Source organism: Thermobia domestica, chromosome 4 (assembly GCF_964235325.1).
Source record: "Thermobia domestica chromosome 4, izTheDome1.hap1.1, whole genome shotgun sequence".
NCBI lineage: Eukaryota > Metazoa > Arthropoda > Insecta > Zygentoma > Lepismatidae > Thermobia > Thermobia domestica.
The window spans coordinates 274,601,390-274,615,635 of NC_137457.1; the positions used below are offsets into that span (position 1 = coordinate 274,601,390).

At 36.8% G+C, this 14,246-nt stretch overlaps 1 protein-coding gene across 1 annotated transcript in view; it reads left to right on the plus strand.

The window, feature by feature from the left end:
• The window catches only part of LOC145683519 (uncharacterized), a 375,576-nt gene that overhangs the window by 253,283 nt on the left and 108,047 nt on the right, over positions 1–14,246 (plus strand). The window contains exon 20 of the mRNA XM_081754860.1: positions 12,801–12,856. The gene's annotated coding sequence lies outside the window, so the exon portion shown is untranslated. The remainder of the gene's footprint in view (positions 1–12,800; positions 12,857–14,246) is intronic.

The following is a 14,246-nucleotide window of genomic DNA, read 5'->3' on the forward strand; positions in this document are numbered from 1 at the left end:
TTTAAATGAATTACATATTTAAGCTAAAAACAATATTCTAAACACTGGAGATTCAAATAGAATGAAATAAGAATGTTTAAAAGACTTTATTAGAAGAAATTGAAACAAATTCCTAAAAGTAAAGAACAAACTAAAAGTGAGCTCAAAACTTAAATATTCCACATTCTACTGGCGGAAATAGCAAATCTAAAATTCTTCTTTTTTTTTAACTACAGCACAATTTTTCTATTAGACTAAACTTGAAAACAAACTTCTAAACTGAAATATTCTACAGGTAGAAAAAAGAAATCTAATCATCTCTCTTCCTTCGAGCTGTTATTTTGTCACAAAAAAGAACTATCAAACTTCAGAACCAGAACTTCCAAATTAAAACGTGATAAATAAAATGTTTCACATAGTTAAGTTTACTACTGGCAAAAGTCACGAATATAAATGTCTTTGTCAGCCCCAGCACAATCTACATGGGCCCAGTAAGAGCACATGGCACACTGGACCCAGAATTCACCTCTCGTATCACTCAAAAAATTTTCCGTGCAGAACATGCAGGTAGCATCGTCATCTGTGGACGGTGTTTTTCCCGGTGGAACGTTTAAAGTTGATGATATTGTTGATACTTCACTTATATCAGAGATTGAGTCACAATCAGAATCGTCTTCCTTGGTTCCTCCTTTCAACTTCAACGATGTGTTTCCTTTTAATGGATGACAAGATGTTGATACTGCCTTAACACTACCATGCCCTCAGCCTCGACATTGTGTTGTTGTTGATTTTTTCTGTTTCACTCGTTGGCGTGTTTCCATCGCTTTCTTTAATTCAGACTTATAAGGTGATGGGGTTAGAACAGCGGCGATGCTTGACTTACGTCCTCTTCTAGATGTTCTCTTCGTGAGTCGCGGCACTGGAGGGATATGGAAAGGGCTAGTTTGGAATGGCTGAACAGTTGTTTGTTCTTCTTGTGATGTAAAACAGGAACTTGCAGTTTGATTTGCCCCAAGTGTTTCTGGAGCAGAGGTTGTACATTGATGACTGGTGTGAGAAGGTGATGAAGTCGAGGGTTGTATAAATGGCGAGGTATGGCGATCATTGTGATGACAGTCCTGTGTAGTGAAACTGCTCCCACCGTATTCTGCTTCTCTTTCACCCAGCAAGTCGTAGTAGGAAGGCTTGTCCTTACTTTGAGCGTCTTCTAAGAAGTCTGCATCAGTGAAGGTATCCTTATTCATTGGGTATATCCCCGTCACTCGAAACTCATTGATGGCTCGTTCAGCCGTCTGGCATTTGATGTAGGCTTTTCCAAACAGCTCCATAACATTATATGCATTAACAGGTCTGTTGCTGTGTTTTAGCCACTGTCTGATTTCTTCGTTGTAATACATTTTCAATGGACCCATAAACGTCCTATCTAGGGGTTGAATCTTGTGTGTAGAATGGGGTGGAAGGGAAACAATTGTGATGTGATGTTCCCTAGCCAAGTCAATGATATCAATATTGTGGGTGTGGCTGTAGTGACCATCCAAAATCAGAACTACGGGTTTCTCTTTCGTAGGTTTCACTGTATCGATGAAATGTTGGAACCATTTCGTGAATAGATCGGTTTGTATCCATCCTGATGGATGTACTGTCACAATTGTTCCTGGCGGAGCACCTCTCTCAAGCTGACTGTTCATATTTTTGCGAGGGAAGATAACCATTGGTGGAACATACGACCCTGCTGCATTCATTGCGATAACAATCGTAATAAGAAGCTCACGTTCTGCGGAGGTAAGAGATGCCACCTGTCTTTTACCGCGTAAGCCAATAACTTTCGGTATCTTAGATTGGACAATTGCTATTCCACTTTCATCGACGTTGTATATTCTGTCCGGCGTATAATGTGCTTTTGCATACACATCTTCGAGAAGTTCATAAATTTTTTTGTGTTGCTTTTGCTGAAACCCAGTGCCCTAGCGTAAGACGTCCCTGTAGGTTTCCTTTCCGAAAGTTTTTTTTTTTTTGTGTGTGTGTGTGTGTGTGTGTGTGTGTGTCGTTTCAGGAAGAGCTTTACATATTTTCTTTCAGCCATTTATTTCCCAAAAGGATGTCTCAGGTTATTTCGTTCCGCTAATTGTAGAACCATATGCGCAAGATCTTCACGGGTAAGCCCAACGTATGCGAGGCTTCCATGGCTATACAGTATTTTACAAGCTCTTTTTCTATTTCAGGACCAAGAATTGTTGGTCGACCTAGTTTTGTCGCAGCCGCCATCAGTGGATTTCCATATTTTTCTTTGGATAACCTTTGAAGAGTTGCTCTGGGAACTTGAAATGTTTTGCTAGCTTTCTTCCAACCCATAGTTTTCTTTCGTATGGCATCTATGACCTTGGCCATGCCATTTTGATTCCACATTCTTAGTTTCGTACTTCTTTTGGACATTTTGGTCCCCTTGAAAGCTGCAAATAAATTGCATGAGTCATGAGAATTTGGTACGAAATATATTTTTTACTTGTTGCACAACATAATAGGGGGCTCGCTTTAGGACTGCCAGGGGGGCCCACTTTACGACCATACGTGTTTTTACTTTCGCTCCAAATTATTTGTCACCCCTACGTCCAAATTACTAGTTAATTACATAAAAACATACCTCTTACCATTAAGATTAAATAAATAAATAGTTGATTCACTTACCTCTTTACTAGCTTTCGAAAACAACACTTGTTCGCCGGAGCTCCAAAACTTTTAACTGCGTGAAAAGTAGTCACGTGCTGACTACAGAACAAAGGATTAACTGATCAACACAGGAACCAGCGCTGCATGTGCAGTAACGATAAACTATATCTCAGCGTATTTCTAGCATTCTACGCTAACATCCGGAGCTGTAATCGAGGGGGCCCACTTTATGGACCCGGGCCCGGATTTGGTACAGTTCCTCTATATCTAAAAATTCTATTGAGAGCATATCTCAGAATTACACCCTGTATACCTATTGAAAATTTATGAAATATGCATTTTTGAATTGTGTATACGTGACTTCCTTTACACTGATAAGGACCACCATCCACAGTTCCTCGAATTCGAAATAGGGTCTTTTGAAATTTAGCTTTTTCGCGATTTTGGACAGCCCTAGTCTGAAACTATGCACTTTTCGCCATAGGTCTGTATGAAATTCTCTTATTTTGATGTGAGGAATTACATGTGTTCTACACTACAAATAAAAAAGAAAATAGTTATAATATGACAAAGTGAAATTACGTATGAACAACGAATTTTTAACATGTCACTGTTATTGATATAAGCATTATTAAACATTAAATGAACATTTAATGCCTTCTAAATGATGCTATGTTCTTATAACCAACAGGGATAAACATTATGCTCATGACTATCATCCCATAGTCTTCATCAGTACAACAAACAATAATAATACCCATACACACCTGCCATTCTGTCCAGAGTAGGGAAGAGAGAAACTAACAACAATTGTCGTAAACAGAATTATCCATGCCTGGTTCGTTGTTAGTACACTCCTCATGCATCCATTGATTGCACTTCACATATATTATGCACTCCTCCGTATTAATGTCGGTGTATTTTTCGTTGTAATACACACAATGCAGGGGCGGACTGGCCCACCCTGCTACCCTGCAAATGCAGGGTGGGCCCCCCAAACAGGTGGGCCCCCTCCACCAATTTTAAAAAGATGTGCTCAATTAAACCTACCAGCATCAAAAATATGGCAGGGTAACTCCCGCAAACTTGTGTTTTGCATAAAAAAGACGTAAAGTTAAACTTTCATGAATAGACCTTATTCTTCTTCACGTTTATCGACTTGAAAAGGTTCCGTCTATGAGACAGTCAGGCCCTAAAACATTGCGGGGTTTGTTATACAGCAGCTGTTAAAAACGAGCCCGTTAACTACTACTTTTTTTTTTTTAATATAAGACACACAGTAGGTTTCAGGCTGTTATTGGATTTGGATACCATTGCCTACTCCGGTCCTTTTACAAGCCGGCGAGTGGCGATGTTTTAAAGAAACAATAGTTTCGTAGATATTGTTATTGTGGAAAGAGGAGGTGGAGCCGGAACGCTTTTGAACTGCATTGTCCTCAGACCAAGCTTCGAAGAAAGAAACCGGATCAGGCTTCGTTGTTTATTTTTTTTTTCAGTGCTGTAAAGCGAAAAGAAATTAGTCGCCACTAACAACGATTGTTTTATACAAACAATTACTATGAAGTTGCTGCCCTCGGCTCGTGTTTTATTTGTATATTACATCGAAGAGCAAATCCGATAACAGCAATTCAATTATTGGAACACCAGTTACGTGTCGTTTGTCGTGGAAGACAGATGCGGTTGTCAGTATGGATGATAGGAGTGATTGTAAGATTACTGTAAAGAATATATATATATATATATATATATATATATATATATATATATATATATATATATATATATATATATATATATATATATATATATAAAGTTGTGCTAAAAAGCAAGAACACAAACGAAGATGTGATTTACAAAAAGCTGCATCTGACCCAAAATAACGTAGGCTATTTGAATCTGTGAAGCCCCAAGAAACAAATGAGCGTGATGTGACTCATTCGAGTACTGCAGGACAGTTGCCAGGTATTTTTTTTTCTGTCTAAGGTGTTTATAAATTATAATGTATATGCCACGTCTTTGGATGATTTCAGTCAATTGTAGCTTATCTTTTATGGCTATTTTTACTTGAAATTACACAACTTTAACAGGCGAACACGAAATTAACTGAACTGTTTGCTGCCGCGTAGTGCTTTCAAACGGGTCAGATCAGGCTTTCATGGGTCAGGGGTCGAGTCAAGCCTGCTTGAGACACGGGTCGGGTGAGGTCACGTACGCTAGGGTCAGGGCTGCTCTAGCCACGGGTCGGCTCGGGTAACTTTCTTATGCGCCGTGTCGGTTAAGTCCTTCTCGGGTCAGTTGAACGTCGACCCGACCCGACTCATGACCCGAATAGGTCTTAATGGAGATCTTAATGGTAGCGGCATTTGCTCACAAAGGCCTTTGTGGTTACATGCCACTTCCGTTCGTATCTTCGTTATGTGTCAGTGAACAATTATGAAATATTGCATTTTGAATATACCTTATTCAACTTGTTACAAAATAGAAAGAACATCCACTCTATCACTAATAGTGGCGGAGCTATGGGGGTCCAAAGTTCTTTTTCCCATGGCTTCGGCGCCTTATATCTCCGAAACTAGTAGGATTTGACCAAAGTTGAAGAGGACTTTCTTTCTTGTTTTGATGTCCTTTACACGGTGGAATCCTTTTTGTCCGCCATTTTCTGGACACCCTATACTAAACACCTTTTACATGTGGAGATTCTATGTGTAAAATGTAATGTAACTTGTCGATATATAAAGTGCCATATATTAACAGCAGATGAAGCTGTCACTTCCTAATTAAATTCGCGTTCATCACTGGTGTAATATTTTTCGAATGTGAATTTATATCTATGTATTTACTGTGACAATGATTACATCTATTTACCTTAACATCTGCACTAGTGCATTCAATTGGGATCAGTAGGCCTATGGATACATTGGAATCAGCTGAAGTCGGAAATTGTGAAAAAGTGAACCAAGAATTACGTCCAAACGATTCAATACCTGATCAGCTTCAGTCAGAATTAGCAGAAGATCAGTTTGGAGATGAACTATTGGATAGTGATACTGAAGACGTGTTTCGTCAAGGAAAGTAGAATGAAACTGATAGCATGGGAGTTACAGATTTGTCAAGTTTGTACCCCCTTCCCGACATTCTTCGGTTTTAGAGAAACTCAATTTCCTTAAGCAACATCCAATTCAACCCACGGAAAGTCCTGATGTGATTCTTCCTTTCAAGCCTATGAAAACATATTATCTCACTACTTCAGATAACACTGTTGAAAAGATAATGTGGTTTTCCTATTGTATGGAAAGAAACTTGTGTTTCTGTTCTATTTGCATGGTTTTTGCAATTGACAGCGAAAGTCCACTTGTAACAGGCCAGGAAATCATTAAGAAACATTTCTATAAAGACCTTACAGTTCATGAAAATTCAAATGTACATATCAATGCTTCCGCAGCTTATGTAATGGCCACAAGAAGTGCAGATATAAATACACTTGTAGATAGAGGTCTCATGGACAGAAGAAAAGCTCAAGTTGAACTGTGGAGAAACATTTTAAAAAGTATATTGGATATAAGTTGTTTTTCTTGGACGACAAGGACTAGCTTTTCGAGGGAAGCGCGAAGAAGCAGCCGCTAGTTTCAACAACAAAAACGTTAATCATGGAAATTTCTGAGAATTGGTTTTATTGGTATGCAAGTATGATGATATTTTAAAGAACCATGTTTCAGAGGCGATTATGAAGAGTCAAAACAGAAGATTGCGCCAAGACAAGTGTGGTGAAAAAGGTTTACAAGGAAGAGGTTCATTAGTAACTTTTTTATCGAAGACATCTGTCAAGAAGTTAGTAACCTATCTTGTTTTTCAGATTCAAAGTAATAGTGTTAACGAAATAAAGCAGGCTGGTGCATTTAGTGTTGAAGTTGACTGTACCCAGGACATTACTGTTATTGAACAGTTAGCATTGTGTGTTCGGTATGTGCTCCATGGTGAAGTAAGAGTGAAACTTCTGAAACTAATTCCTGTTGACAAAGCTACTGGACTGGGTCTTTACAAACAGATTGAGGATGAACTTAGTAAGCTGAAACTGTCAACATCGCATATTGTAGGCTGTTCTTTTGATGGTGCAGCTAACATGAGTGGCCAGTATAACGGTGTTCAAGCACAGCTCAAAAAACTTAATTCGAATGTCCAGTATGTGCATTGTCTCGCGCATGTTCTAAATTTGGTAATGATAAATGCAATAGAACGTTGCAAAGTCGAAAAGACTTTCTTGGGTTACTTCAAATGACAGTTACTTTCATCTGCGATTCATATAAAAGAATACAAGTGTGGATTAAGTACAATGAAGAAAACTCAAGTGGTAGACAGCTACTTTGCCGATTACCAAAAACAAATCTGACAAGGTGGTGGAGTAAAGATCGAGCTTTAAAGAGTATCTTTGATGATTTTTCGACACCTTTGCAAGATCGGAAGAGGTTCATGACGCTGCTTCAATGTCTACTCACTATTGCAAGTATGAGTGATTTTCAAGCAGAAGTCACATTTAAAGCCAAGTGTTTGGTGTAAATTTGAAAACATTCTTGTGGCTTTTGTTTTCAGCCAACTTTTTTACCTATGTACACCTACTTCGGAGTATTTGCAAAAATCTGGTTTGGATTATCTAACGGCTACAAAAATGATTTGTACGTTACAATCAGACTTAAAGCAAAAAAGGAACGTGTTTTGTTCTATTGAAACTAAAGCTATGGAGTTTGCAAAGGACTTGAAAAGACAATTGAAGGATGCAGGATACGATGTTGCAGTTGAAACTTCTTTCCTTGCAAAGAGAATACCAGTAGCAACTCTTCAAGCAGACGAGCTTTCCCATGATGAGGCAAGAATTTTAGATTCTCCATCAAAAGTGTTTCAGATAAACGTTTTCAATGTTATTTTCGATACTGCAATTGAGCAATTACATTCTCGGTTTATCTGCAATGACAGTCTCATGAAGGACATTGCATGGCTGGATCCTACCCGTTTCCATGAGATAAGTACTTTAGAAGAACTACCTGATTCAGCTCTCAATACTCTACCACATTATTGCAAAGTGGAAAGAGAACAAATTCAAGAGGAACTGCTCCAATTTGCTCGTCATTATAGGGATTATAATCCACCAATATGTAAAAAGCAAGATATTTTAAGAAATGAGCATGGCAGCGAGCAATATGCTCATAGTAGTGAAAAAGAGGAAAATGAAGAAGAGGAAGATAATGAAACTGAGAGTGAGGAGGAAGGTGAATGGAAATGCAAACCTGTAAGACAGTGTAAAGTGTGTTTAGTTTGTGCACTGCACCTGCTTCACGAATTAAATCTTTATGGTCCATTATATCCATCGTTGTATAAAGCGTATAAGTAGTTCTAACTCTATCGTGTACCCAAGCATCATGCGAGAGAATTTTCTCGATTATGAAAGTGATCAAAAATCGGTTGCGTTCATCGCTTGGACAAGATTTGTTGGAAGACTTTATTCTTTTATAATAGAAAGATCATATACGTTTGATTACGACAAAGTGATTGACGATCTTGTATCTAGCTCCAAAGAATTAGGTAGATATTTGAAATTGTGAGTGTAACTGGGGCATAATGAAGATATTAATATTAGGATACATTTCTGGCATTCATATTAATATTATATTATATTAGGTTACAGTATGCAATTCAGTAGAAAATTTCAACCAATTTGATATTAGAATTGATTTATGAGGAAAGAAACTTACATTATTTCTGTCAGTGCTTTAATTATGTAGTGTTTCAAAGTTGACTTGAGATTAGTTTTTACTTATTGCACATGTATATATTGTGGGTTTTCTAAAACATGACATTCATTTGTTTAAATAAATGGTTTAAATTCATTACATAAAAAAAACAATAGCACTATATAAATAACTGAAAGCACCAATTCCGGTATTGTGTGTGTTTACAATAAAAAACGATAACGCCAATTACACACTGTATGAGTTACTATTAAAATGTTCCTACTTCAAATTTTTTGTAATTAATGTTTTGCTTTTGTATGAATATGGGATAGCCCTACTATTTATGGATTCGAAGATGGACTTTTATATGTAATACATATGAAGAATGCCAAGTACATTTTTTACATTTTTATACAGTGGGCCCTCATTTCAGTTTAGCAGGGTGGGCCCTATGGTTGCCAGTCCGCCCCTGACACAATGTATTGTCTTCTTCAGCAGCTGCAATTGAAGAAGTGGGACCTTCATTAATTTGCACTTTCCTTCTTATGGTTTTGGGCTTGTCATCACGGCTGTGGAACCTTTCGTTGATTTTGCTTGTTTGGAGCATTGTCTTTCTTCGAACATTTTCTTTTATGGATAGTTGGTGATCACTTCAGACCTTTCACGCTGCATAGATCTGCGCTTCCTTATAGAAGCAATGTCCTTCTTGGTTGGCAAGGGAATATCGCACTAAGGGGAACGTACGAAGTACTCGGTCCTGCAGTAGACCGATCAGTACCAACAGGCACAAAAGGAAGTCCTGCGCGGTTTCCCTGATGCTCTTCTCGTAGATTGCTGGTGCTACCATAATCATCTGCTAACATCTTCTCCTGCGTAGCCCTAACTGCTGCAGCATTTGACCTCTCTTCTAAAGTCTGTCTCATATGATTCCATGCTGCAAACTCACTGTCTTCAAAAATATTTGGGTTCATAGGAAATATGCTGGCTTTCTCAAACCCACTTACTATGTTCTCTTAGAAATGCGTTCTTTGTAATGGGGCTCATATCATATTCACTTACTCTGTTTCCTGTATGTTTCGTCATGGGCGCATGAGGCAGATGGGGAGCAGCAAGTGCGTCCACTCATTTTTTTTTCCTAGTCGCACTTGCCCCACCCTACACTTAGTCTTTCTTTCGAGGCATGGACTTCTGCCAAGCTTCCATGTGATAACCTTCGTGTTGCCACACATATTGCCTACTAGCAGCGTTCACCCCGCTTCGCTGCGGTCACCCCGGAACGCAATAAACTTTGTTACTTAGATAATTTTTACTTTTTCGCTTTCAAGTGATATGATAAAAACCATAGAAGATTGCAGTAAATGTTAACATTATATCGCCTGTCATTTATGTTAACCCGCCCCGCTTCGCTGCGGTCACCCCGGAACGCAATAAACTTTGTTACTTAGATAATTTTTACTTTTTCGCTTTCAAGTGATATGATAAAAACCATAGTAGATTGCAGTAAATGTTAACATTATATCGCCTGTCATTTATGTTAACCCGCCGAGTGACACGGTCATGCGGGTTGCATATAAATACGTTTATTTTTACCTATGATGAACTAACAAAGGATTTGTACGTTATGGACACTTGAATGGTCAATTATCTCAAGACACTGGTAATCAAAAATTAAAGTGATATGATAAAAACCATCTAGGGTCCAAATCCTAATAACCCCCCAAAAATAAAAGAAATTGGTTCAGCCGTATTAGCGTGATGAGGGAACAAAGGATTTGTGCGTTCTCTTTTATATAATAGATTACCCATCAAATCATTTACAATCATGGTTATTCTGGACTTTAATATGCTGATATGCTTACTTCAAATTGAATGAAAATAGAAATTTACCTGATCAGATTTCAATTTCGGGCACACTTGCACATCGACGTTCACTTGATAAATTACAGTCTCACACTGTATTCTAGCCTTGTCCAAGATATCACAAATCATATCTTACTGGTGATATGTGGGTGGACGCACTTGCCCTTCCTGTCGCACTTGCCCCCTCTCCCCTACAGTTATGCTGATACAGCACGATCGCTTACTGATAGAGTGAATGGGCTTTACCTAGAAACCATTGGTCTTTACATATTTCATTTCACTGGGTAATTCTGACGATTGAACCGAATTATTAGTGGGATTTATTGTGGGGATACGACAAAATATGTGTGTAAGAACAGAAAGTTGAGCTAAGAGGTTGACTGTCATTTTAATGTAATATGTATACGATACTTTGTAGAAGTGTTTATAGTCCACCTAGAAGCTTCTAGTCTACCTTATAAAAAAGGTAGTTCTTTCTTCGTACCCAAAACAATGTAAAGTGTAAGTAGAATCATAGTTGAAATAGAGAATTTCCAAGTACGGACCGTATTTATTAAAAATGCAGACCTTACTTCATCCTAACTCATTAAGTTAGCATTAGATTTTCATAATGTCGTTAAAGGTGATCGTAGGGTACATTCTCTCGCAATAATGCCCTCACGAAAACTTAAGATTAGATTTCATGCTATTGGGTCGAGTGAGTTATATAGTTTAATTAAATACTCTTCTAGGCCTGGAAATGCCCTATTTTAAATACAATTTTTTGATTTGAACCCTGAATATGATTTATCTACAGCAGTGGCATCAGTCTGAGGGAAACATTCAACATCGATACTTGAAAAACTTCAAATATAAACTTGCAGGCTACAATTGAGAGTGAACCGAGGCTTAGTATTTCTGCCTTTTAAACTTGAGTCAAATGTATTTTTGGTTTGTTGTTCTATCTGGGTGCTGTTGAAATTTTGGGAGTTATCTTTGCTTCCATTCGGTATCCTTTGATCGTTGATGATTGGACTACTCTTCTTCAAATGGTTAGAACACAGTTATTTAGGCACCATTTCTGGCATTTACACTTCACTGAGTTCAGTTTTTGAATTCACATTGTGATCTTGACAGCAAATGTTCCCTTTCGAACGTTACAGCCTAGGCTTTTGAACCCATATGTCTGGAATATATCAGGAGGCCATTTAATTTCGTCTTAAATGTATGAATTTGTATCTTATACATTTGCGGCATTACTTGGATTAATAAATATTAGATTACAATGTAAAGCTTTCTTCAGTTGCTTCACTTCTACCACCCATAATGGGTGTTCGTCTCTTCACGTAGCAATTGGTCAGTTTATTTTACCTGACTGACTTCTCTATGTAGCGTTTATGCCAAACTACTTCATTTATGTTCAAACTCATATTCTTGATGGACTTTTTCTGGGGTTTCTTTTTCTTTCATTTAGTGTATCACGAGTACGATGTTTAAACTTCGACTTAATGATCCGACTGCTACTACAGTGTTGCGAGTTCTGACGTGTTTTTCTCAGTGTTGATAGGGTTACCTTTGGCGCAATATTCTTGGAACCTTGATTCCCCCGTATATGTATGCTGTGTTGCATCAGATTCTGTGTCGATTGCTCGACATGAATAAAATTCTTTATGTTACTCACCTTCAGACTTATATTCGACTCGACAACGAAAATCACTATGGGGTATCGTTAAGGCCATTGTCCTTTTGTAGTGCCCATCTGGATGTTGATTACATATCTTTCTGTAGTCATTTGTCGAAGAGTCCCGGACCAATTACCCACAATGTTATTATTTTTCTGTTTTTTATATCCTACAATAAAACAAACTCATGTTCTGAAGATCATAGGATGTTCTGTGCAACGATACCATTAAATCTTTTGTTTTGTGGCAGCTTTTCAACAACACTTCAGCCCGAGATAGATCGGCGATATTCCAGTCTCTTCTTGTCAGTAGCTATATCACGCAAATGCCATACATATTTTTTCTTCCATGTATAATTGTGTATAATACTTTTGTTTTTTTTCTTTTATATTTAAGTTATTAGTATTGTTCAGGGAAAGATAATTTTATGCATCACACCTAATTTTAAAAAAAAGATTATACTTCTCTTTTGGTTAATAACGGTAACTGACCAGTATTTTTTCATAGAAGAGGGAAAAAATTCAGGATTTTGCTCGAAATTCAAGTTCGTGGTTTGTAAATATTTGGAATTAGCGCTGTTGGGTTATACAAACAATAAGGGTTTAAATACACGGAAAATCTATATACGGAAAAGGTAATATGTGTATTTTTTTCATGTATTTTCGTTGTAAAATTAATAGCTTGCACAGAATTTCATCCTAAAGATTCAAAAACCGTTCAATGTAAATTTCGAAAAAAAAAAAAAAAAAAAGTAAATAGATATCTCTTTAGAAATATGTTCGTCAACTGTAAGTTGCACTGTGTATTTTGTAGTAAATAGTCTAGACTGAAAATTTAGAGTTCTCATTTTTTATGTATCCGTAGTATTGTTATTTATATTAATGTAAATATATTTAACTTTTTCTTCAAGGATTTTGAAAATGAGGTCGTCCGTAACACCAGGGCGACTTATGGGTGCAGAAGCAGGTAAGGTTTGCCTTACTTAGTTTATTTTTGTTTTACGGACGATAGTTTTATTTTTAGATTACCTGAGTGGATAATTTGTAAAAGTTTGGAAACAGTTCTACTTAAGCAAAGTGCAAATATATGTAATACAGCTAGATAAATCTAATTATAGTACAGATAATTATTAATCCTACGTTTAGTACTAAGTTTTTTCTAATTAATTCGTAGATTATACACTAAACAAAAATTAAGTTTATTTGAATTACGTAATTTGTAATTTATGGAGTGATATTGAATGGTCTAATATCTGTTTTCAGGATTTTCTGGTATAATGCAATATTGGGAAATTTATAATGGGCAGCGGGCCAACACACAACAACAACAATACTAAAGAGGCATTTTCATTCCTCCCTCCCTTCGCTGTCGTGTGGTGTAAATGTATCCTATTCTGCATATTCTATTTCTTCTTTTCCATGCGTACGAAAATCATTCCATATCAGTTTTTACAAAATTCTATGTAGAACATCGCGCACATAAGCATTAAACATATAACTGTTATACCTATAAACGCGAAATAAATCACAAGTTTTGAGTTTAGTTGACGCAAACTGTTACCGGATAAACTCACGGTCTGAAATGTGAGCATTTAAAAACAAATGCATGAAATCTATATTTTTCTTCCTAAAAATCACATGGATACTATCGAGGTACGTTCGCGAAGTGTCCAATCGAGATTCGTGTAAAATTGATTCAAATGCAAAGTTCTCTGGGGCCCAATATATTTAAATATATTGCACTAATTTTAGCGGCATATACAGGTTATTTACATATTTATGCGCCTTCATATATCCGTAATTCAATCATACACTACTATAACACTTGGACACAAAATTGCTTTTGTTTCTTTAGATGTAGCTGAACATGAATGTGGGAATATGCAAAACAAATTGTACGTACCAAGTACAGCTTCTCTGACACATGTAAAATATTAAAAAATGCAAAAGCAATGCATTGTAAATAAGTACATAGGTAAGTTGAATTTTTTTAAGTTAGGTTGTACAGTGTAATTTAAACTAACTTAAATTTTTGAGTGTTGTTAAATATCAGGGCTTGAAATGAGAATAAGAGGCCCCATTTAAAATACGATTTATTATGGCTGAATTGTACAAAAAATTACATATATTCAAATTAAATGTGTAACCTATTGTATCCATTACAAAAATACGATATTAATAAAACGAAATACTTATTATGTCTGTTATACGATTTAGGTTAAAAATGAAAATGAAATTATTATGTTTTACGTACTTCCCACGTTTATACCGGCTAGCCTAAAGGAGAAGATGATGATGAAAAATGAATGAAATAGTGGAATGAAGAAAGTAGGAGGAAACGGGAGTGCCCCGAGAAA